General features: G+C 43.0%; 1 pseudogene across 1 annotated transcript; it reads right to left on the bottom strand.

Annotated features, from left to right (window-relative positions):
* Positions 1–18,963: 18,963 nt before the first annotated feature.
* LOC147706527 (serine/threonine-protein phosphatase 2A 55 kDa regulatory subunit B alpha isoform pseudogene) lies at positions 18,964–21,132 on the bottom strand (annotated as a pseudogene). Its single transcript, XR_015297662.1, has one exon. The product of XR_015297662.1 is annotated as a serine/threonine-protein phosphatase 2A 55 kDa regulatory subunit B alpha isoform pseudogene (transcript).
* Positions 21,133–24,181: the final 3,049 nt, after the last annotated feature.

The raw sequence follows: 24,181 nt of genomic DNA, 5'->3' as shown, positions 1-24,181 counted from the left end.
CGTGAGTGCACCATAAGCACACCCTTTCGATCAAGCACTCAATGGTAATTGGCTGTAAAGTGGTTGACAACATTTGCAACCAGGAACTGTTGGCAGCCATTTTGTGCCTCGGTAGAAGCGAGGCTGAAGAAGTCAGTGGAACAAGTGGGCAAAACGTATAAAAGGGACAGGGTAGAAATATCCTGATCCTCTAGACATGTTTAGGGGACACCCAGGGCTCAAAATTGTATTTTTATTTTTTTAAACCAGGCAGGTGTTTCCCAATGGGGCTTCTTTTGTAATTAGCCCTCGGGGGGCCAAGTCCCGGGGGCAAATAAAAAAAAATTATGGGGGGCCCATAAGGGCCCCCTAGCCCCAGGGACCGCCACCCACCCTGCTCTCTCTTTCAAAATTCAAACCAAGTTTGCTATGGGAAGGCAGGAGCCGCGAGACTCCCGCCCTCTCATAGCAAACAGCAGTGTGCCCGGGACACTGGAGGAGCCGGACCTGGGTGTTGGGGTCCCCAGGGCCCTCTAGGGCTCCAGGCGGGGGACCATGTAGCCCCCTCCCACAATACAGAAAGCCCCGGGGTGGTGGTCTCCGGGGCTTGGGGGGGTCGTTAGGGGCCTCCACCTCTAATTTTGCAGGGGGGCGGGCCTTGGAGCCGCAACCCAACCATTTATTTTATAGCCCCGGGGGGTGGCTCTCACTCTTGCATAGCAAACAACAATGTTGAAAAAATCTTTCGGTAAGATAACAGAGGATTTTGAAGTCCATTTTCACAGTTTTTGTTGTAGTTTGCTGCCATTAAAGTGGCAACAATTTTAACGTCGTCTTTGTAAACATGCCCCAAAGTTTTGTAATGTCGACAATCCCATCTCCCATTTAAATAAGCACAAAATATTTATTGAAGTGCATTGTGAATCGTGAAGCAACACTGTCTAATTGTGATCGATAAAGAATTGAAAGAGTTGTGTACTTCTTTTGCTCGAAATGTGCATAGGGGCAGATTTACAAGTTCATTGCATTACTATTGCATCACTTTTAAGATGGGAAAAGTGACGCAAAAGTGGCGCAAGAGGCTTGTAAATCTGCTACACAGTGTTTTGTCTTACTTTGCTTTCCTTTCTGTCATGTAGAGGATCCTGAGTAAATATAACGGTTTCTGTACAGCCAGTACCTTTCAACCCTACCCCCAAACTGCTTACAGCCTGTTACCATAGTAACAGTTCATGGAACACTTAAGTGAGCACAGAGGTTAGAACTTCACCACAGAATGTTGCTAATCGAAACAGTTACTGTGCTGGAGTTGTAAAAGTTTTCCATAGGAAGCGTTAGTCGTAGCTATAGACTCTGGTAAAGAGCTGGTAAAGAGTTAGCCTCAGTATTATACTTCTACTTATAAATATCATTTCTATTTTTAAATATTTTCTAACTATATGAGTATCACACTAAATAATAGTGAAATGTTGCCAGAAGAAGATGTATGTACTTTTTTAAATCAACTTTTATTAGAACAACAAAAAATAACTAGAAACGTAACTTTAAGATAATAATATAATAAATAACTAGAAACATAACTTTAACAAAACAATATAATAAACAAAATGTGATATGGACTCCAATAGAAGTAGGGTGGGTAATCTTCAAAACAAAAATGAAAATAAGTGTTTAAAATTAGATCGATGTGACTGAAGGAGGTCAAAGATTACAAGTTAAGGTAATACTTGGCAATATTTCTTAATTTGCAGGTCTGCATTGTGCCTGATACATTCCACCTCTCTTATAGGCCCGCGTTCAAGAGGTGCCTACTTCATCAGATTTACAGTATGGACGAACAGGTCTTTAAAATGATTCAGAGATGAGATAGAATTAGGTTGAGGGCAAATCATTATGCAGGACAATATTCTTTGGGGCTTATTTACAAGCCCCTTGTGCCACTTTTGCGTTACTTTTCCCATGTTAAAAGTGATGTAAAAGTGGCGCAAGGGGCTTGTAAATAAGCCTCTTTATTTCTATCGCATTTAATCGGAGGCATTGTGTATCTAGGCCGCTCTGCTTACCTTCTGTAAACACTGTGGTGAACAGAGTTCACAACTTGAACTCAGCTTTGGTTGTACACTGCAGACTGTCTTACATTCAGCCTTGATTTTTTTTTATCGGCAGAGTGGACAGCAGCGTCCATAACTTTTAAAAGAGAAAGAGAAACGATGTGAGAGAGAAAGAGAGAAAAAACGACATTAAAACTGTGAGAGAGAGAAAGTTATAGATGGAGGAGTTAATACTGGAGAAAATCTTCGTAACTCACCTTTTTGCCTCCGTTGTATGTCCAAGCACGTGCCGGTTCATAGTGCACCCTCTAGTTTAGTGATCTGAAAGATAGTATAGAGTTAGTAATAGCAGAGTATATACAATTGCACAAGTATATTGTTACTTTATGTCTTTGTAAAGACAGGATACTGTATTTCATCAACTTCCACTGTAAGAAGGTGTCTGTGAGCTGTTTTTTTCTCCAAACTACTATACTCCCACTGCATAGCAGTCAGTTCTCAATACTGCGTACCCAGAGTGTTGCACCCCATTGACTCCCAGAGTCCGGAGGTGAGTGCTTTTTTTTGCGCACTCAGGGACAAATTTACAAGCTCCTTGCGCCACTTTTCCCATGTTAAAAGTGTCACAAAAGTGGCACAAGGGGTTTGTAAATCTGCCCCTCAGACTGTTGTAACCTATCTATTCTCACTGCTTAGAGGTAAATGTATATTCCTACGCAGTCAAGCTGCTGCACACTACCCACTCTCTCTGTCCACAGATGACTTGTCGTTGTTTCGGAAACAAGCTTCTTTGCTCACCTTGTGCCATTGGCTTGATTCAAAGAAACGGGCGGGCCATTAGGTTGCAAGAACTAAGGTGTCTAACAGTTGCGAAATCGGTGGACATACATTTTATAATTAAAATACGACAGGGCCAGTTACAATAAAATTATCTCGATATACATTTGCAGGCAAGTACCATGGGTGACGTTAATTCGAACTTTCAATAGTACAGTAATCAATAACACATCAGAACTTAATATCAATAGGGATGACGAAATATTCAATCAATTCTCGTCCCCGCCCGCCATGTGCTTCAAAACTGCATACGTATCTCGTGATATCAAGTTTGTGCAACCAGTACACAACAAGGAGTTACGAGTCCCATTTATACCGGCGCCATTTTGGGTGAGGCCGGGCAGGTCCAGGATATAGTCAAAATGTCTCCACCAACCATCGACTATGATGATGTTCATAAGCTCTATTGATTAGACTAACACTCCTCTCTCCACATGAAATTAATTTGCCGCAACTTAAACATGTCATTTTCATTTGTCCAAAGTTCTTCTGAAGATTTAGAACCGTTTCCCTTGCCTCTGATGCTATCACTGCCACTTCATTGGTGGATGTACTGGCAGGTCGGGGGTTATCCACCAAATCTCGAATTTGGGCAGCACTATAATTAATCGGGTGCCACCTCTCCATATGACGATGCATGGTATAATTACCATAACTATATTTTTTTTCGGTTCCTCTGGAGAGTACATCGTGGCAGATGAGGCAGGTAACGTACCGAGCATTTACCTTTTTTACATGTGGAGAAAAGGAAAAAAATTCGAGCGTCCGAGTTCCAAGGTGTCCCAGGGCCATTTTAGTGGACCAGGCCCAAATCCAAAGAACAGGCCGCCATTTTGAGAGTCCTGTTGCAGCCGCCTGTCGCTGTAGCAGCAAGAGCGGGCGAAACTCAGCTAGACGGCGCCCCACTGCAGATGAAGTGCCTCCACCTGGAGAGGCGGGAGAGGCTCGTTTGCGCCGCCTCCCCCCCCCCCTTCGGGCACCCCACGCCGACTTTCGGCGCAGCATTGTAGGATGGCCACACCAGTGCGGCAACTTGCTGGACACCACCTCGGTGCCATCCGGATCTCAGCGCCCCACTGCAGATGAAGTGCCTCCACCTGGAGAGGCGGGAGAGGCTCATTTGCGCCGCCTCCCCCCCCCCCCCCCCTTCGGGCACCCCACGCCGACTTTCGGCGCAGCATTGTAGGATGGCCACACCAGTGCGGCAACTTGCTGGACACCACCTCGGTGCCATCCGGATCTCGGCACGTTGTGCTGCCTTCGGCCTACTGTAGCCGCAAGTGCAGACGCAACTCAGCTGGATAGCGAGTGAAACACCAAGGGGCGCCCCACTGCAGCCAAGGAGCCTCCATCGTGGGGGCGACGCACAGCATCACATTGCTTTCCAATGCAGTCAGATCCTCAAACAGCCCCCACTGACTGACGCGACCTCACAGGCCAACGGGGCAACCCACGCCGACTTTCGGCGCAGCATTGTAGGAGGGCCACACCAGTGCGGCAACTTGCTGGACACCACCTCGGTGCCATCCAGATCTCGGCGCGTTGTGCTGCCTTCGGCCTATTCGCACATCGGTCCGCTACTGACGCCGCCTCACGTGCCAACGGATTTTCTACGCTTTTTATAGCCCTATGCCGCATAACAGGTCATGTGACTTGTTTATAAAACTTTTCATTGGTTCATTTTACTTTTGGTTTTCTAATGATGGAAGGCTTGATCATATGACCTAAAAATAACACTTTTTATTGGATTAAAACATTTTTTTTCCCAAACGATGAAAGCCCCACCTTGTTTCTGGGTGTTTCAGACTGAAGCTGGCGTCAGCATGAGAGCACCACCATCTCGAGGCTCCGTCGTGGTCATTCCGCAAGCAATCATGGCAGCCGCTCCCCACCGGAAGCCTGCAGGAGTTGGGGGCCCCCAAGACTTTTGTAGAATCTTCAAGGCTGAGGGGACGCTTTCGAGAATGGGGTCCAAGACCTAGCAGACAAGCGTCCGAGTTCCAAGGTGTCCCAGGGCCATTTTAGTGGACCAGGCCCAAAAAGGAAAGAGCCTGCCACCATTTTGAGAGTCCTGTGGCAGCCGCCTATCGCTGCACCGCAAGAGTGGGCCCAACTCAGCTGAATGGCGGATTTTGGCACAGTGTACCAAAAGCGGGCGGAATGGCAACTGAAACGGTAAAGGGGCGCCCCACTACAGCAGACGATCCTCCACCTGGGGAGGCCCGTTCACCCCCCATCCCCAAACCCCCACCGCCCCCCCCCCGCCCGGGGCGCCCCACGCCGTTTTTTGGAGCAGCATTGTAGGATACCAAAACCAGTGCGGCAACTTACTGGACCACCTGGGTGCCATCCACATCTAAGCGCGTTCTGCTGCCTTGGGACTATTTGCACAACAGACCGCTACTGACGAGGCCTCCCCCGGGGCGCCCCACGCCGTTTTTCGGAGCAGCATTGTAGGATACCAAAAACCAGTGCGGCACCCAGGTGACATCACCTGGGTGCCGTCCAGAACTCAGCACGTTGTGCTGCCTTGGGACTATTCGCACAAAACACAGCTACTGACCATTGTTGCTTCTTTTTTCAAAAAAATGTTTAAATGTGTTTACTGTTTTTGTTGCATTGTATATATTTATAAGTTATTAAAGTTTTATAATCCTACTACTTTGTTAGAGTGCTATATATTTTGAATGTGACACATAATTGTAAAAACTTGATGTACAAAGAGGCATCCCTGGAATCTTCCGCTTCAGGCTCGGTCCCACACACCCTCACAGTGAGAATCTCCTCCCCAATCACAATACAGGATGGTTTTCAGATAGTAGGAACGCGTGTTGTGTGACGGATCTCATCGGGTGGGGGCCTTGATCTACTGTAACTCCTTTGAAGAGGGGTGATTCTTTACAGCTGGGACCATAAACTACATCTGCAGGGCTAGGTGATAGCCTAGGACCGGCCTGGACAATCAGACACAGAGGAAGAGGAGTGTCAGAGGGTGCGGTAGTGAATAGGGTGAAAGGGAGGTGTCGGGCGGGCACAGGGTGTGATTCTCAGAGAAGAACAGCGCAGATGGGAGGAGGTTTCTGGCCCATGCATGAGAGAGAGAGCGGGGGTGACCAGTGCGTGGGGGAGATGCTTGCGAGGGTGGGGAGCCATGCTGAGGATCGGCGGCGTGCAGAGAGTGGGTCTGGTCAAGGCATCTAAAATGGCTGCCGTGCACAACAAAAGTGTGGCATTGCAAAAAAGGCAAGATGGCGCAGACAACGTTTATCAATAAGGATTAATTTATAACAATTATTTTTAACAAAATATTTACTCGCAGTGACAAAATAGCGGTCAACAGTTCCTGATTTCCTTAGAATCGAACGTAAACAGACGTCACGCTGCAAAAAAAAAAAAACGCTCACGCACAGCCGCTGGAAGACATGTATCAACATATATGAGCCTCCTCAGCCACCCTCAGAAAACATAAGGGGTCAGGATACGTCTCCTGTACCCCCTTACACCCTGTAATTTAATTAAATCGAAACACAAAATGGCGAATTCCCGTTTCGCTACCAGTTTGCGACCCGGTTCGCGAACCGGGAAGCGCTTCTACCGCGAAAAATTAATTTTTTTTTATTTGCCCCACGGGACCCTTTAATAACCCCAACATCATTCCTAGGGGGTCAAGAGGGGTCTACCTTGCCCCCTTTCATTAAATTCCCCCTTCGTTTTTCTCCTCCTCTTGTCTCTCGATCCTACCGAGAGACAAGATGGCGGCCGCACCGGACTGTTTAGAATGTTGACAGACACCGGAGAGCCAATCAGCTTCGCTTCGCAAAGCTCCGTTACGCGAAAAGTACGCGATCTGGAGCGCTATCTGGGACGCTGTCACAGATATATAAATTTTTTTAAACGTTAATTTCTCAAAATCCACTGGAGCACATATATTGAGACCCAGCAAAGGCACATCGGGCTAACAGTCCCTACAATTTTGCCAAGTTTCGTGTAAATCCATTCAGCCGTTCGAGCTAAAAGTGAGGCCAAACGCCCTATGGAAAAATGAATGGGAAAAACGCGTTTTGGGACCCCCCTTTTTTCTCGGCCCCCCCTTGACGAAACCCCCCCAAATTTTCAGGGGCTGCTCAGAAACAAAATGTGCCATTTTCCTGAAAATGTCAGCCGATTCCGTCCAAAAACGCCAAAGTTATTAGACATAGAATTTTCAAAAGTTCCATAGAGAAAAAATCCTAACTATATATACCTACTGGCGACCGCCAGTAGGTAATATATATATATCCCATAGAGAAAAAATCCTAACTATATATACCTACTGGCGACCGCCAGTAGGTAATATATGGCGGTCGCCAGTAGGTATATATAGTTAGGATTTTTTCTCTATGGGATTTTTGAAAATTCTATGTCTAATAACTTTGGCGTTTGTGGACGGAATTGGCTGAAATTTTCAGGAAAATGGAACATTTTGTTTCTGAGCAGCCCCTGACAATTTGGGGGGGTTTCATCAAGGGGGGGCCGAGAGAAAAGGGGGGTCCCAAAACGCGTTTTTCCCATGTTAATTTCCATAGGGCGGTTGGCCTCACTTTTAGCTCGAACGGCTGAATGGATTTGCACGAAACTTGGCAAAATTGTAGGGACTGTTAGCCCGATGTGCCTTTGCTAGGTCTCAATATATGTGCTTCAGTGGATTTTGAGTAATTTAGGTTCAAAAAAAGATATATATCTGGGCGGAGCCTAACCACACATCTGATCTGATTGGCTGTCAGCACTTCATCCAAGAAGTGTTGGCAGCCATCTTGGGACCAATATACATGATAGCACCTCATTAAAAAAGCATTGTAGTTAATAGAGGGTTTTAGGACTTTAGTTACATTATAAATCATTTGTTGATGGTACCATACTCGTTTTAGGAATTGTGGTGGGTTCTAAGGTGATTTTACCATGTGAAAAAACCTTCTGCTGTGATATCATGAATATTGTTTGAAAGAAAACTAATATCTCATGATTTTCCCACAGTGGTTTGGAAGGGGATCTATAAGCTAAACTGAAAGCATATTTTCTGTAAATTCACATTATCTTTCTCAGTCATGTGAAAATGAAGTCTGACATTCTCAGTAAAACATGTACATCCAACAAGGACAGAGACTGTCAGTTGATTCCTTTGTGTTCTACTGCAGCCTCCTAGAGTGTTCTAAAGAACAACTAGAGCGCTAACAGTCCTACTTATTACAAAGGTATGGCACACCTGAAGCCATCTTGATTGGAATAAAGTGGTAACTCTTAAAACATTTAATTTAAAAAGAAACAACATGAGGGGGTATATTTTGCCATAGAAAGTATGATTAGTGCTGCAGAATGAAAAATGAGGGCACATTTTGAGTGACTTCTCAAATCCTTTTCTATTTCATTAAAACATTCTGACATGCAGTCTCCCAAAATGGCCACGAGAGACAAAAGAGCCCAAATGTAGCCCAAATATCACCCAGATGTAGCCCAAGTATAGCCCAATGACAGAATGTCCCAGAGTGTTCTAAAAAACAACTAGAGCGCTAACAGTCCTACTTATTCCAAAGGTATAGCACACCTGGAGCCATCGTGATGGGAATAAAGTGGTAACTCTTAAAACATTTAATTTAAAAAGGAACAAAATGAGGGGGTATATTATGCAATAGAAGGTATTATTAGTGCTGCAGAAAGAAAAATTAGGGCACATTTTGAGTGACTTTTCAAATCCTCTTCTATTTCATTAAAAAATTCTGACATGCAGTCTCCCAAAATGGCCACCATAGACAAAAGAGCCCAAATGTAGCCCAAATATCACCCAGATGTAGCCCAAGTATAGCCCAATGACAGAATGTCCCAGAGTGTTCTAAAGAACAACTAGAGCGCTAACAGTCCTACTTATTACAAAGGTATGGCACACCTGAAGCCATCTTGATGGGAATAAAGTGGTAACTCTTAAAACATTTAATTTAAAAAGGAACAAAATGAGGGGGTATATTTTGCCATATGAATTATGATTAGTGCTGCAGAAAGAAAAATTAGGGCACATTTTGAGTGACTTCTCAAACCCTCTTCAATTTCATTAAAAGATTCTGACATACAGTCTCCCAAGATGGCCACCAGAGACAAAAGAGCCTAAATGTAGCCCAAATATCACCCAGATGTACCCCAAGTATAGCCCAATGACAGAATGTCCCAGAGTGTTCTAAAGAACAACTAGAGCGCTAACAGTCTTACTTATGACAAAAGTATGGCACACCAGAAGCCATCTTGATTGGAATGAAGTGGTAAGTCTGAAAACACTCAATTTAAAAAGGAACAACATGAGGGGGTTAATTTTGCCATAGAAAGTATGATTAGTGCTTCAGAAAGAAAAATTAGGGATCATTTTGAGTGACTTCTCAAATCCTCTTCTATTTCATTAAAAAAATTCTGACATGCAGACTGAAACATGCACTTTGAATACCAGCAGCAGACGTCCCTGGTGAGCAGTAGCTTTACTACAGTGATCTAATGTGCAACTAGAGTGCTAACATTCAGAATTTATGGCAAATGTGTGACACATCTGAATGCCTTCTTGATGGAACCAAAGTAAACAATCATTGAAAATGCAATAGATCTCGCCCTCGTTTAAGTTAAAGCCATTCTGTTTGTAATGAGGTGGCTTTTTAGCTTTGCTTTTATTAGTGTTTTTTCAACTTTCATGTAAATAACATGCATCTGTATGCATATAAGTATATGTATGCATGCATTTATGTTTGTATTTATATAGATATACAGATGATATATGTTTATATATGTATGTATATATATATATATTCACTGAAAAAACCATAGGCTATAGACCATATATAGTTAGGAATTAGCATTTACAAAACCTTGAAAATTCACTGAAAAAACCATAGGTTATAGACCATATATAGTTAGGAATTAGCATTTACAAAACCTTGAAAATTCACTAAAAAAACCATAGGTTATAGACCATATGTAGTTAGGAATTCGCATTTACAAAAACGTATTTTACTCACACAAAACCATTTAAATTCCATATATAGTTAGTTGCACTAACTATATATCGCGCACCCGCAATCCACTGCTGATGATGTCACATATTACATCATTCATGACATGGTCAGTGACATCACTGATGACATCACTGATGACATCTCAAATGACATCACTGATGACATCACTGATGACAACATCCAGTGACTGTATGTTTCTGTAAAGTTAAAATATGTCTTACATATTGAAGAATGAGTGGATGTATAAGTGTCTGGATGAAGGATTTAGTAGGTGCATGACTGACTGTATGAGTGAGTGATTAAATGTGTCTCACTGAGTGCATGGGTTAGTGACTAAACTGTCTTAATTTGTGCATCATTATGTCTGTTGTTCTGTAAACTGTTGCATGTGTTGATAAGTAGCTATATGAGTAACTATATGGGTTATTGATTGGTTGCCCAAGTATTTGTATGGGAGACTGAGTGTGTGTGTGGGTGGCTGGGAGGTGTATGACTCTGTGCATAGATGTGTGAGCAGTTGATTCACTAGATGTATGGTTTCAAAAGTGCATGTGGAAACAGCTGTATAGGCGGTTGACTGTGTGCATGAGTGTATTGGTGAGTGAATGGATATCTCAGTGCTACATGTCAAAGTAAGTACATATGTAAAACACAGTACATGTGAGAGTTGACATATATAAATAACTGTGCATAAGAGCCAGTGAATGTGTGAGTGGCTGTATGGATCATTGTGAACTTGTATCAGGGATTGTATAAGAGAGTAAATATGTGTTAGTATATGTTTGAATAAGTAAAGTTTGTATAACTGTATAGTTGAGGAAATGGAGGTGTGATTGATTCTTTGCATGACTGACTAGGTGTGTGAGTAACTCCATGGATAAGTGACAGTCTGTGAGTGTCTGTTTACACTGATTGTATCTAAGGTTATATTAGAGTCTGAAGAGGTTCATCGTATTATCACATGAATTATATCATCAGTGATGTGATCAGTAATGTCAAATGAGATGTCATCAGTGATGTCATCAGTGATGTCATTTGAGATGTCATCAGTGATGTCATTTGAGATGTCATCAGTGATGTCATCAGTGATGTCACTGACCATGTCATGAATGATGTAATATGTGACATCATCAGCAGTGGATTGCGGGTGCGCGATATATAGTTAGTGCAACTAACTATATATGGAATTTAAATGGTTTTGTGTGAGTAAAATACATTTTTGTAAATGCGAATTCCTAACTATATATGGTCTATAACCTATGGTTTTTTCAGTGAATATATATATATATATATAATCCTACTGGCGGTCGCCAGTAGGTGGTTATAGTTAGGACCTATTTTCCATAGGAAATCCGCAACATTCTATTTGGAATAACTTTGGCGCTGGTTGATGAATCTTCGCTAAACTTTCAAAACTAATGGCCAACTCCGTTCCGCTCCTTTCCTGAAAGTCTCGAAATGATTTGTATTGCGGGGGCCGAGAAAAAAGGAGGTCCCAAAATGTGTTTTCCCCATGCAATTTCCCATAGGACCTTTAGCCGCAGCTACAGTCCGAACTCCTGAACGGAATTACGCAAAATTTGGCAGAGATGTAGTCCTCAGTTCAGACTCATACCTTTTTTTTTAAATGGTGTCAATCTGCTCAGTAGTTCCTGAGAAAATTACAGTTAAAATCATATATATATATCTATGGGCGTGGTGGATCCGCGGACTCTGAGCGCACCGTGAGTGCACCATAAGCACACCCTTTCGATCAAGCACTCAATGGTAATTGGCTGTCAAGTGGTTGACAACATTTGCAACCAGGAACTGTTGGCAGCCATTTTGTGCCTCGGTAGAAGCGAGGCTGAAGAAGTCAGTGGAACAAGTGGGCAAAACGTATAAAAGGGACAGGGTAGAAATATCCTGATCCTCTAGACATGTTTAGGGGACACCCAGGGCTCAAAATTGTATTTTTATTTTTTTAAACCCGGCAGGTGTTTCCCAATGGGGCTTCTTTTGTAATTAGCCCTCGGGGGGCCAAGTCCCGGGGGCAAATACATTTTTTTTATGGGGGGCCCATAAGGGCCCCCTAGCCCCAGGGACCGCCACCCACCCTGCTCTCTCTTTCAAAATTCAAACCAAGTTTGCTATGGGAAGGCAGGAGCCGCGAGACTCCCGCCCTCTCATAGCAAACAGCAGTGTGCCCGGGACACTGGAGGAGCCGGACCTGGGTGTTGGGGTCCCCAGGGCCCTCTAGGGCTCCAGGCGGGGGACCATGTAGCCCCCTCCCACAATACAGAAAGCCCCGGGGGTGGTGGTCTCCGGGGCTTGGGGGGGTCGTTAGGGGCCTCCACCTCTAATTTTGCAGGGGGGCGGGCCTTGGAGCCGCAACCCAACCATTTATTTTATAGCCCCGGGGGGTGGCTCTCACTCTTGCATAGCAAACAACCATGTTGAAAAAATCTTTCGGTAAGATAACAGAGGATTTTGAAGTCCATTTTCACAGTTTTTGTTGTAGTTTGCTGCCATTAAAGTGGCAACAATTTTAACGTCGTCTTTGTAAACATGCCCCAAAGTTTTGTAATGTCGACAATCCCATCTCCCATTTAAATAGGCACAAAATATTTATTGAAGTGCATTGTGAATCGTGAAGCAACACTGTCTAATTGTGATCGATAAAGAATTGAAAGAGTTGTGTACTTCTTGTGCTCGAAATGTGCATAGGGGCAGATTTACAAGTTCATTGCATTACTATTGCATCACTTTTAAGATGGGAAAAGTGACGCAAAAGTGGCGCAAGAGGCTTGTAAATCTGCTACACAGTGTTTTGTCTTACTTTGCTTTCCTTTCTGTCATGTAGAGGATCCTGAGTAAATATAACGGTTTCTGTACAGCCAGTACCTTTCAACCCTACCCCCAAACTGCTTACAGCCTGTTACCATAGTAACAGTTCATGGAACACTTAAGTGAGCACAGAGGTTAGAACTTCACCACAGAATGTTGCTAATCGAAACAGTTACTGTGCTGGAGTTGTAAAAGTTTTCCATAGGAAGCGTTAGTCGTAGCTATAGACTCTGGTAAAGAGCTGGTAAAGAGTTAGCCTCAGTATTATACTTCTACTTATAAATATCATTTCTATTTTTAAATATTTTCTAACTATATGAGTATCACACTAAATAATAGTGAAATGTTGCCAGAAGAAGATGTATGTACTTTTTTAAATCAACTTTTATTAGAACAACAAAAAATAACTAGAAACGTAACTTTAAGATAATAATATAATAAATAACTAGAAACATAACTTTAACAAAACAATATAATAAACAAAATGTGATATGGACTCCAATAGAAGTAGGGTGGGTAATCTTCAAAACAAAAATGAAAATAAGTGTTTAAAATTAGATCGATGTGACTGAAGGAGGTCAAAGATTACAAGTTAAGGTAATACTTGGCAATATTTCTTAATTTGCAGGTCTGCATTGTGCCTGATACATTCCACCTCTCTTATAGGCCCGCGTTCAAGAGGTGCCTACTTCATCAGATTTACAGTATGGACGAACAGGTCTTTAAAATGATTCAGAGATGAGATAGAATTAGGTTGAGAGCAAATCATTATGCAGGACAATATTCTTTGGGGCTTATTTACAAGCCCCTTGTGCCACTTTTGCGTTACTTTTCCCATGTTAAAAGTGATGTAAAAGTGGCGCAAGGGGCTTGTAAATAAGCCTCTTTATTTCTATCGCATTTAATCGGAGGCATTGTGTATCTAGGCCACTCTGCTTACCTTCTGTAAACACTGTGGTGAACAGAGTTCACAACTTGAACTCAGCTTTGGTTGTACACTGCAGACTGTCTTACATTCAGCCTTGATTTTTTTTTATCGGCAGAGTGGACAGCAGCGTCCATAACTTTTAAAAGAGAAACGATGTGAGAGAGAAAGAGAGAAAAAACGACATTAAAACTGTGAGAGAGAGAAAGTTATAGATGGAGGAGTTAATACTGGAGAAAATCTTCGTAACTCACCTTTTTGCCTCCGTTGTATGTCCAAGCACGTGCCGGTTCATAGTGCACCCTCTAGTTTAGTGATCTGAAAGATAGTATAGAGTTAGTAATAGCAGAGTATATACAATTGCACAAGTATATTGTTACTTTATGTCTTTGTAAAGACAGGATACTGTATTTCATCAACTTCCACTGTAAGAAGGTGTCTGTGAGCTGTTTTTTTCTCCAAAGTACTATACTCCCACTGCATAGCAGTCAGTTCTCAATACTGCGTACCCAGAGTGTTGCACCCCATTGACTCCCAGAGTCCGGAGGTGAGTGCTTTTTTTTGCGCACTCAGGGACAGATTTACAAGCTCCTTGCGCCACTTTTCCCATGTTAAAAGTGTCACAAAAGTGGCACAAGGGGTTTGTAAATCTGCCCCTCAGACTGTTGTAACCTATCTATTCTCACTGCTTGGAGGTAAATGTATATTCCTACGCAGTCAAGCTGCTGCACACTACCCCCTCTCTCTGTCCACAGATGACTTGTCGTTGTTTCGGAAACAAGCTTCTTTGCTCACCTTGTGCCATTGGCTTGATTCAAAGAGGGTGCACCACGTGTCGAAGCAGCCTTCTCAGACGTTGTTACGATGGCCACGCATCATTGCAGAATGCACGAACGTTGAGCTTTGGAGGTGTTTGGGGGGACGCCAATTTGTGAAACACAACCTGTAAGATAAAAAGGAAGTTAACATTGTGTGTCGTTTCTTTATGAAAGGTCGAGAGGAAGTGAGAGAGTGACTGAAAGAATATTTGCAGCTCACCTTTCTGTCTTCGATGTGTCTTTCACCAAGTGCCGGGACATAATGCACCCTGAAGCTCTACATCTAAATCACAGTAAAAGAAAGATATTTTATTGTTAATTGTTACTATCTTAATGGGGAGTAGAATTACATCGCCCTTTCACACACCTCCCCTCCCGCATTTAAAAACAACTATCTGTACAGTTCCAACTTGTTAAATAGGCTTTGATTTTTGAAAAATTACTATATAAGTAATCTTTTTATTCGGTTGTGAAAGCAAGTGGTGCGAAGTGATACACGTGGTTTCGATCATCACAAGCGTCGAACATTTGATTATAAAAACGTTCCTGCTATTGGGAAAAAATATATAAATGCAATAAGATACGGTATATTGGACTGCGTACGCCTAAATCTCTGCGTTGCCTTTTTGTATCCAGTCAGCTGCACCCCATCAATTCCCTCCGATGCGCACCCAGGTCTCCTTGCTCACCTTTTGGTGGACAGGACACCTTCTACATGCAGTCCCCCTCTGCCACCAAGAAGTCTGACATATGGTGCCGAGTCTTGATATAGTTATGGGAAAGGACATACTCGTGCACCTATCTTCAACGCAGGTTCCTCACCCGCTCGGTCCTTGCGGTACCACTAACTCAGTGACCTAAGAGGCCACGCACGTAGTGGTGGACCGTTGTACTCAGTGGTTCGGGCGTAGTTCATATATATTTCACAGGATGTAGGGATTAAAGGTTCTTGCGCATACTAGCAGTGCCACAGGAGTATTTTTTGTGTATGCCTTAAATAAATCAAGGCTAAATTCCCTACTGTCTGTAGTGTAGATACAAAGCTAAATTCAAGTTGTGAATCCTACTGTCCGCAGTGTACATCGAAGCCACTATTCAGCACAGTTATAGAAGAATGCTTTTTTCCACTTATTTTAAGAAAATCTGAATACATACAGTATAATTGTCTCTGCATTAAGTAAATCAAGGCTGAAGTCCCTACTGTCTATTGTGTAGATGCAAAGCTGAATTGAAGTTGTAAACCCTGCTGTCTGCAGTGTAGATCGTAGGGCGGACTGCATCATCTGTAATCATGATTGAAGTGGAAGATAGAACATGTATGCAGCGTAAATTTTATTATTCAACTAAATCTATAAGTGACATAAAAGAAGGTTTTGAAGGAAGCATACTAAAGGGATATTGTGTAGGGTTTGATAAGTGTTAGACTTAGTTTGGTTTGCACTGAGTTAGTGGTATCTGTAATAACAAGGTTCTGTGGAGCCTGCGATGATGCGCGGTCCGGGCAGGCCGTAATGATAGTAATGTTTTTTGTCTTGTGAATTCTGCCTTAGTAAGGCCACGTGATAATGATTTTTAGTACAGTAATTGTACTAATATGTTTTGTCGATTGAATTTTGCATGAATTCCATTTAAAAGGGACAGTATGTCTCACTGTGACATAAAACTGTTCACTTTTCTTTGCGATGATTTATGGTGCACTGAGTTAGTAGTATCTTTGGCGCTGAGCTTCTACGTATCCTGCAATTATGCATAGTGCAGGCGGGCCGCACTGGGAGGAATGTTTTTTGCCTAGTGAATTCTGCTTTAATAAGGCTAAGGAAGATGACTTGTGATGGTGAGTTAGTGGTACCGAAAGACCTCAGCGTGTGCGTACCTTGCTATGATTCATTATTCTGGGGGGTTGCAGTGGTATAATATCTCTTGTCTACTGGAATGCGTCATTTGAGATGTCATCAGTGATGTCATCAGTGATGTTACTGACCATGTCATGAATGATGTAACATGTGACATCATCACCAGAGGATTGTGGGCGCGAGAGATACAATTAGTACAACTAACTATAACGGAGGAATTTCAATGGTTTTGTATGAGTGACATGTCCAGCTAACTATAACACCCCTGAAGCCTATGGATTTTTCAATTAATTTCTAAGGTTTATTAAATGATCATTTCTAACTATAACCTGCCTGAAACCTATGATTTTTTCAGTGAATTATATATATATCACGGTCGGAGAACCTATCCCCCTGGCCTGGTCTGACCACTTTGCCCTCCCTTTTGACTTTTTGACATCAGGGTGGCCCTCTCCTGGTCCCTGGAAAGTGGAGGTGAAGAGGAACCTTAGCCTCATTAGCAAACATTTGTTTTTGAACTTTTTCAAACACTTTGAACTGGCTAGGTCTCTTGATGTTAATCTAGTAGCTGCTGAGATCTCACGACACTTGTTAGCAGCAATGGACTCCCTTGTCCCTGTTAGCAGTCATTATTCAGCTAGAAAAAAAACCTCTGCCCCCTGGTTTACAGAAAGACTCAGAAAAATTAGACAGGACTGCCGTAGACAGGAGAGACGTTGGCATGCTAATCTTGAGCCATCAGGCAGGAAGCTGCATAAACATTGCCTTAAGGAATATAAGGCAGCCATCATGGAGGAAAAAGGAAAAAAAACTCAAAGATCACAGGGTCCCTGAAATCTTCTAGGGATCTGTTTCAAATAATTAACTCCCTTAATTCTCCTTATGTGGCAGATCCCTCTGAATTCTCCCAAGAGTTCTGCAATAAATGATCTGATTTCTTCCTATATAAGATCACAGACATCTATTCGCTGTTGGAAGCCTCTAACCCTAGGGTTGGTCCTTCTGTTCAGATCGCCCTTCATTCTAGCAATGTCTGGCGGTCAGAAGATTCTCCTAGGCTCCTTACTTTTCCTAGTTTGCTGCTGGACGAGACGGACCGCCTCCTAGACTTAGTCAAATCAGGCTCTCCATTGGATCCTTGCCCCCTTAAGGTGCTAAAAATCGTCCGCAGAGTCAATCTTCCACACCTTACGGCTGTTCTTAATATAGCCATCTCCGAAGTGCGGTATCCCACCATATGGAAGATGGCGTTAGTAAAGCCATTGCTAAAAAAGCCTTCCTTGGACCCGGGAGAATTGAAAAATTATCGACCGATTTCTCTCCTGCCAGTCCCTGCTATGATGTTGGAGATTCATTTAAACGCACATCTTAGTACTTTTCTTAAGGATCATTCTTAGCTGGATGTCTCTCAGCACGGATTTAGAAGCCATCACAGTACGGAAGTCTTCAATACTATCCGTACTAAAGTGGATGAAGGGCACACAAACTTGCTTGTTCTTCTTGACCTCACTGCAGCCTTTGATATCCTGTCTCCCCAGAGGATGGTTCAATGCCTCAGGGAGATTGGGATCGGAGTCTCGGCTTTGAGGTTGCTTTCTTCCTTTCTCAGTGACAGGGCCCAAACCGTGAAATTTGGCCCTTTCTACTCCGCCTCTAAATCCCTGTCTTGTGGTGTGCCTCAGGGCTCTTCTCTGAGCCCAACCCTTTTTAACATTTATGTGCCACACCTGGCAAAGGTTGTAAGATCATTTGGACTTGAGTGTTCTCCTATGCCGATGACACCCAAATCATGGTCTCCATATCCCATAACATCAGGGACTCTGCCCTTAATTTCAAACTCTGCATGCAGGCCGTTTCCTCCTGGATAATGGAAAATTACATGAAACTAAACAGAGACAAGACAGAAGTACTTGTCTTCGGTAGTAATCAGGACATATGGTCTATGGACTGGTGGCCTGTTAGCCTAGGTGCCTGCCCTTGTCCTGTTTCTCATGGAAAAAACCTAGGTGTCATTGTTGACAATTCTCTCTCCATGGAGCACCAGGTTAGTAAGACCATCTCCACTTGCTTTGGCATTATTAGGGTTCTTCGGAAAATTGTTCACTTTCTCTCCTTTGAAGCACGCAAGCAGGCTGTGGTAGCATTGGTAACATCCAGATTGAACTATTGTAATGCCCTATATTTGGGCATTAACAAGGGTCTTGTGCAACGGCTGTATTTGGTGCAGAGGGCTGCAGCCAGACTGGTGATGAATCTTCCAAAATTTCATCCATTCAGTGCCGCAATGAGGTCACTGCACTGGTTGCCTCTTGATCAAAGGATCCTTTTCAAGTCCTTCTGTCTGACTCATAAGGCCTAGGTCCTGATGGCATCAAGTCGATGTTTCAGCGATATGTTCCTAGTAGGCCTCTCCGCTCCTCCAATATTTCAGTAGTTTTTTCTTTTTCTTTCTATTTTTATTGTTTTGTGCCAGATATGGCAAGGAGTGATTACAGTCAGTTGTCATTAAAACATTTGTTCGCAATACAGACCCCCACCGACTCCGAACTGACCCATTTTATGTGCTTTCAGCTGGTTATTCTATTCACCACCACCAGGACTGGGTGGATTGGGAGCTTGAGAAAAGGAAGGAGTCCAGGAGAGGAATGCTACAAGCCACAGCAAGGATGAGCTGTATTTAATAAAAAAAAGGGCGGCCACAAATGATACAGTAATGAGGTTACACAATTAAATCCCATAGCATGACTGAAGGCTTTCACTGGATTTGACGTCATCACAATGGAAGGCATTAAAAAAGTGGAGTAAACCAACGTTGATACAGTCCAATCTAGTCCATTAGGCAAGATGGTGCAAGTAGTCATTAAATTAAAAAGTGCCCTACCCTTACCTAAATGGCTAGCAGACATGGAGAACAGCACAACTGATGGATCATCGGAGCTTTCTCCATGTAGCTATAAAAATGTGTTGTCACATGGCACATTTTTAAACACTGGAAAGGGGTGCCACTATGGACCTCTCTCGCTTTCTTTTACAGGTACAAATTCTAGATTCAACTATCTCAACTATGCAGGAAATGGACCCTCCTGCAAGGATTGCCGCCCCTAATTCACTTTGTCTTGAAATATATACAAGTTGTTTGTAGTAGCAACAGCAATGATGTTTTCCTTGGGATGCCAAGCTGTGTGAAGAATCTTCTTGTTGAAGTCTAAACTGTCAACGCTTATTTCGTCCTTCTTCCTTTTGCCACTTGCACAAACTTTACGTGGTTTCAAAACTGTACGTGGTTTGTTGTTTTCTCGAGATGCTTCCAGGGTAATGTCTCGTTTCGTATTTCGATCAAACATTCTAAAGAAGTTATTGTAAGATCCAGTCATGACAACACTATCTAATCCGTTCCAACAGCACTCAAATTTATCGAAGATACAGTCATTTTCATAAAGTGAGCAAAGTTTACTTCTGAGGTATTCATGCACCTGATAGGTTTCCACAGGCCTGCTCTCCATATTTAAATCCCATATTTTTACTGAAAGGTAATCTCGAGTCATCATATATCGACCGCTGTGACTAAATTTGACATCTGATATGGAGGAGATTATTTCGGAGAAAAAGGATCTGTTGCTGGGATCTTCAGGCTCTTCAAACAGTTTCGAATGCCTGTCGCAGAGTGCTGCTGCCCTCATGTCACACAGTCGAATAGTCCCTTTGCTGCTGCTGTAAACAAAGGTGTTACAATGGTGTGGATGAAACTCAGCAGCAGTAATTACTTCTGTCAGTTCTTCCATGTTGGCAGGCTTAATATCTACAATGTTAAAACTTCTATTGGTAATCTCTAAATGCCACAGATTAATCCGCAAGTCATCTGCAGACAGATATGTTTCATAGTCGCTATTGACAGATATAGAGTTGATGTGATACGTGTGAGCATTAGCAAATATTCTTCGTGGGCTCGCTTCAACCATTAGATCCATAGGCCTCAACACGGGTACACGAAGTGTTGTAACTGTTGAAGGATCCCTGTATCTTCCATCTTCCTCCTTTAAATTGTATCCTTCTGGTCTCTTGTCCCTTTCACTGATTTTCCACAACTTTATTGTTTTATCGTTTGTTGACAATAAAAACTGAGCAGCGTTTTTTTGTGGCAACCACCTAATTTTATTTATTTTTTCTTCAATTTCTAAGCTTTTCAAATAGTCGAATTCTGGTTCGTGACTCTGAAAAGTGCTGTAAACATTGTATTCCCCTCTGCTGTGAGACTGTGTTTTGTTCTCTTGCTCCTGCTGGAAAATGACAACTCTACCTCCCTTGTCTCCTGTTGCTAGTAATTCTCCAGAATGATTAAATTCTACTGTTGAGATAATATCAGCTTCTGCGACATCATCATCTACTGCCCCTTTAACCTGAGAAAAACACCACTGGATATCGTTCCCTCCTCCAGCACCTGCCATGCTGCTGCTGCTGCACGGTGACCCCGCACCAGGGGCGGGGCTGAGGGTGACGGTGCCCGGCCTCCTCCTCTTTCTGCAGCTGATCCTCGGGCCTAGGATGAGCAGGGACCGGGGGGCGCAGGGGTGCGAGGATGCAGCGGGCACTCCCGTCCCTGCTTCCTTAGGAGTGTCTCCTCCGGGTGACTCCTTTCCTGGCTGTCCCTCTGTCAGAATGCGTCCCTTTAAAGGTGCCTGAAAAGGATAGCAGGCAATCTCTTCTCCCGCTCTCCAAAGCTCTTTCCTCGCCGTCTCTCGTAGGACGCCCCACCTAGATGTCCTATCTTCGGCCACCCAGCAGCAGCAGCACCTCCTCCACCACAACTTTCAAAATGGCGCCCGCTCTGTTAGTGCTCCCTAAATTTAGAAAATCCAGGTGGGGAGGTAGAGCCTTCTCATCTCTGGTCAACCCTCTCACACCTGGCTTTTTTCACATAATTCAGTATGAGTGTGTTGTCTACTCTGCTGCCTCCTTTTAGCTGCATTAGCGCCTTGACACCCTTGGGCTTAGTTCGTGCTTTATAAGTCCAATACTTACTTACTTACATATACATATGTATATATATATATATACATATGTATATATATATATATATATATATCACCTACTGGCAGTCGCCAGTAGGTATATATAGTTAGGACCTAGTTACCATAGGAATAACTTTAGCGCCGATTGAGGAATCTGCGTGTAATTTTCCTTAAATGTGCTCATCTATGTTCCGCTCCTTCCCTGAAAGTTTCGGGGGGATTCGTCAAGCGGGGGCCGAGAAAAAAGGGGGGTCCCAAACGTGTTTTCCCCATGTTCATTTCCATAGGGACCTTTAGACACGGCTACAGCCCGAACGGCTGAATGGAATTACACCAAATTTGACAAAATGGTAGGGCATGGTATGCAGATGCGCCTTTGCTATGTTTGGTGAAAATCCCTCCAGTAGTTCTTGAGAAAATTGAATTTGAAATTTTTCAAATGGCATTTTCTATGGGACCTTTAGACACGGCTACAGCCCGAACGGCTGAACGGAATTACACCAAACTTGGCAAAATGGTAGGGACAGGTATGCAGTAGTGCCTTTTCTTTATTTGGTGAAAATACCTCCAGTAGTTGTTGAGAAAATTGAATTTGAGCAAATTATATATCTATATGCGCTCAACATTCTATTGGGAATAACTTTGGCGCCGATTGAGGATGCGTGTAATTTTCCAGAATTTTGGCCAGCTCCGCCCCGCTCCTTCCCTGAAAGTTTCGGGGGGATTCGTCAAGCGGGGGCCGAAAGGGGGGTCCCAAAACGTGTTTTCCCCATGTTAATTTCCATAGGGACCTTTAGACACGGCTACAGCCCGAACGGCTGAACGGAATTACACCAAACTTGGCAAAATGGTAGGGACAGGTATGCAGTAGTGCCTTTTCTATATTTGGTGAAAATCCCTCCAGTAGTTGTTGAGAAAATTGAATTTGAGCAAATTATATATCTATATGCGCTCACCGTACGCGTACGTGCGTGTACCCTTACGTGCGCGAGCGAGTTTCTGATTGGCTGGCAGTCGACTGTCAACATTCCAAACTGTCCAAACCAGGAAGTGTTGGCCACCATCTTGTTTTTCAGGAGAACTGAGGCACAAGAGAGCCCAAAACAAGAGTGGAAAACACTAAAAGGGGGCAGGGTAGAGACTCCCCAACCCTCTAGCCCTTCTCAAGGGGTCCCAGAAGGACCCCCAAGGGCAAAAAAAAAAAATTGAATAAATCGAGGGGTACGCACATCGTACGCGTACCGTGCGCGTACCCCGCGATTTAAAATAATTTTTTTTGCACTTGGTGGTCCTTCTGGGACCCCCTGAGAAGGGCTAGGGGGTCAGGGGGTCTCTATCCTGCCCCCTTTTCGCGTTTTCGCGTTTTCCACTCTTGTTTTGTGCTCTCTTGTGCCTCACTTCTCCTGAGAAACAAGATGGCTGCTCAGGCGGTCCCAGAAGGATAATAACATATATAAACGTTATCCGCTAATAGAATTAGCATTTAAAAAACCTTTGAAATTTATTGAAAAAAATATAGGTTTCATGCCTGATATAGTTGGGAATTAGCATTTAAAAAACCTTGCAAATTCACTGAAAAAACCATAGGTTTCAGGCCTTATATAGTTAGGAATTAGAATTTTAAAAACCTTGCAAATTCACTCAAAAAACCATAGGTTTCAGGCCTTATATAGTTAGGAATTAGCATTTAAAAAACCATTGAAATTGCTCCTATATAGTTAGTTGTACTAACTATATTTCGCGCACCCGCAATCCACTGCTGATGATGTCACATATTACATCATTCATGACATGGTCAGTGACATTACTGATGACATCACTGATGGCATCTCAAATGACATCACTGATGACATCACTGATGACATGCCTTATCTTAAGTGTGTACTACACTTAACCTTAGCGCACTGTTGCTTTATAGCGGGAACCCGCTAAAAATTATAGACACTCTTAATATTGTTTTCAAAAAGAGTCTTTAGTATTTTTTCCACATCAACTAATTATTTCACTTCAACATAAACACAATCATATTTTGTTATAAGTTCAACACAAAAAATGTTAACAACATAACATTTCAAAAGACTTCAATATCAGTTTCTTGAGACTTTTTACATGTTCTCTGTATATGCCCAATGCATTTCGAGCTGTATGCAGCTCTTCGTCGGGGGCCTGTAGAAATGAGATACAATACAATCACTTCAAATCTTTCTAATGCATGACGGAAACTATATATACAATCAAACCGGTTTGTAAAAAAGCAGTCATGGTACTACCAGATAAAGCCATCACCAACACCTCAGTGCATGAAAAAATGCAAATCCACAATGAACTTACTATATCCGCGCTCCTCAAGAGCTCAATCCTTCTGCAAAATTAAAACAAACCAATCTAGCTGATCTTAATAATGAGAATGCTTTCACACCCAAAACAAGAACCAGTGTACCAAACTTATCTTACCTTGAACACCTACTAGTGTTCAAACAACGATATCTTGTCCCCAGCTGTTCGCTGTTCAGCCTGCAAATAACACGAAAACCATGCCTTGTCAGCCGGGATAGATAACCCTGACACAAATGTTAAACTAGCGGAAACTATAAACACCGCTGCCTCGCGCAGCGCGCTCACCTGATTCTTACAAAAACAACGTCCACAATGACCGGAACTCTCTCTTCTCTACGCTCGTCACTCTAAGGGAACAGTGAATGCGGGGCATGTCCGCCTCGCCTGGCTCTATACACGAACAGGCTATCGATAAACATAAAGGGAGGACTAGCGAATCTCACCTCATACCATAAACCAGCGCCATCTTGTAATGGCAAAATAATGACAACCAAGAGTTAGGTGAAAAGAAGAAAATAGAA

The sequence above is a fragment of the Lissotriton vulgaris genome, chromosome 7, assembly GCF_964263255.1.
Source record: "Lissotriton vulgaris chromosome 7, aLisVul1.2, whole genome shotgun sequence".
In the NCBI taxonomy this organism is placed as follows: Eukaryota; Metazoa; Chordata; class Amphibia; order Caudata; family Salamandridae; genus Lissotriton; species Lissotriton vulgaris.
Note: the sequence above shows the minus strand (reverse complement) of the source record. Positions and strands in the feature narration are given on the sequence as shown.